Genomic DNA, 2,202 nt, shown 5'->3' with positions numbered 1-2,202 from the left:
AATGTATATTTATAATATTAATCACACTTAAATAATAAATTTTGACAGAAATAAAAAAATATTGGAATAAATAAATTCTAAATTAGAACTACATTCGCTAGGAAATTGACGTGCAATAGACGCCTACTTCACATTGCAGCAACTTTGAAATCAAACTCGTTTCGACGTACAAAGGTGACACGTGACGTCAATGAAAATCGCATCGCTATTCAATAAACTTTATAATCAAAAGGGAATGATTAAAGAACAACGTAATAGCGTCTCTGACAGCGGATACCTCGAGTGTCTCGAATAATAATACAATCAATGAATATGCTTGACTCACCGACGTCACCGTGAAGCCCGCCGTTGTATGACGTCTCAATCAAGTCGACGACGCAGTCTTATTTCTCTGCCGTGCTCGTTGTTAACCACACACTTGACACACACTTGCCTTAGCTGCGGACGGCGCACCAATTAATCACAATCGCGAACGCGTTTCGACCACGGTGAATGAACAAGCGATGAGTGACGCGCGACAACGGATTGACAGTTNNNGCTCACACGACGAGCGACCGGCTCCGACTGTCGACTGCGGTCGCTGCCGGCCACCCGCTGTTAGCAAACGCGAGTTCGATCCCCTTCGTTCTCTTTCGCGTCCGCGGCACTACTACCACGACGAATGCTGCGTCGCACGCTTACTAGACTACTATAGCCCTTCGACCGACCCGACGTGGCGCCGCCGACGCCGCGAACGCCCTCGAAGATGACCGAGTTTTCACGAAGTGACGGAATGCGCGTAAACAAGCACAAGCTCGCGCCTGACGAATTCCTTTCCTGATATAAAAACAAAATGTATACCATGTCAATCCTTGGTAATAGAAATATTTGAACTAAATCGATTCAATCCAAAACACGACGAGTGTGTTATAGAATTTCACCTACACGTCATCTTAACATAAAAATCGATATTTTGCATTCGTGGTGATGAAATAAATATTAAATTTGAAATAAATATTTGAAATAAATATTTGACCGAAATAAATTTCAGTCATAAGTTTCTCGTAATCATTATAATTATAGTTATACTAAAATATTATTTTGTGTATGTATGTGTGTGGTGTATAATTACTTACATATTAATTCTAGTTCTTCGTTTTAAAATCAATTAAATTAAAATTACACACTCACTTTTAATACTTGAAGTGTCAAATGCTCAGCCATGACTGGCTTTTATTGATATGAAGTAATGCACACCGCAGTATCGAGATAAACAATTAGCATCGCGGAAAAGAGACGACAATATTTGCGAATATCGATTTAACATGCCTTTTTAAGTGTGAAAAAATTATAGCAGTAAAATTAAATTTACATACACATTTTAAAAGAAAATAAAAATAAATATAAAAATATAAAAATAAATAAAAAGAATCTATATCTCGTTGTGATAAAATGCAGTATAAAACTTATCATCCATCTTTTTTAACTTATAATACAGGGTGTTTCAGGATGAAATGTTCTAACTTAAAATATGAATTTAGAATCTCAAAACAAGAAAAAATTTTCCTCTGGAGGTATGCCCGTAAACACTTTAAGAAATATTGACATATTGATTCTAAAGTTACGAGTAGAAATAATAAATTTATTGTTTATTATGACTGTGCTAATACGTACTTGTTTTCGTAACTGTACATGTCAATATTGCCATTATAAAAATGATACACAAACACCATATTGACATATTACTGAGAAACTTTCTCATCGTCATCATTCGCGAATCATCATTATGTCTCTCATTTATTCTAATAGTGATCATGTTAAAATTTTCATATTTTCCAGTAACAAAGTAGTTGAAACATACAATTAATTTATTTATTATAACCTGATAATAATGTCATAAAATTTTATAATGAAAATGTTTAGATGTCAATATCTTTTAAACAAAGCGTTTACGGGCATATCTCCAGAAAAAAATTTTTTCTTGTTTTGAGGTCCTAAATTCATATTTTAAGAACATTTAACCCTGTATATTTAATAAATAAAGGAGAAAAGCAAAAAAAAAAGAAGTTTGATTAAAAGCTATTTCTATAAGAAATAAATACAAGAAATAGAGTTTCAATTTAGTATTTCAATATAATTTTACCTTACATTTTGTATTAAAAAGTACTATGCTCTATCAGACCTCACTAGACTAATACAAACGATTAAAAAAGCACTCTCGAC

General features: G+C 33.6%; 1 protein-coding gene across 2 annotated transcripts in view; it reads right to left on the bottom strand.

Moving 5' to 3' along the window:
• The window catches only part of LOC115239201 (putative polypeptide N-acetylgalactosaminyltransferase 9), a 241,688-nt gene extending 241,160 nt beyond the window's left edge, over positions 1 to 528 (bottom strand). For both annotated transcript variants that reach the window (XM_029813585.1, XM_029813587.1), the window contains exon 1: positions 326 to 528. The gene's annotated coding sequence lies outside the window, so the exon portion shown is untranslated. The remainder of the gene's footprint in view (positions 1 to 325) is intronic.
• Positions 529 to 2,202: the final 1,674 nt, after the last annotated feature.

Source organism: Formica exsecta, unplaced genomic scaffold (assembly GCF_003651465.1).
Source record: "Formica exsecta isolate Colony F162 unplaced genomic scaffold, ASM365146v1 scaffold365, whole genome shotgun sequence".
Taxonomy (NCBI): Eukaryota; Metazoa; Arthropoda; class Insecta; order Hymenoptera; family Formicidae; genus Formica; species Formica exsecta.
This window is presented reverse-complemented; position numbering and strand designations above follow the sequence as displayed.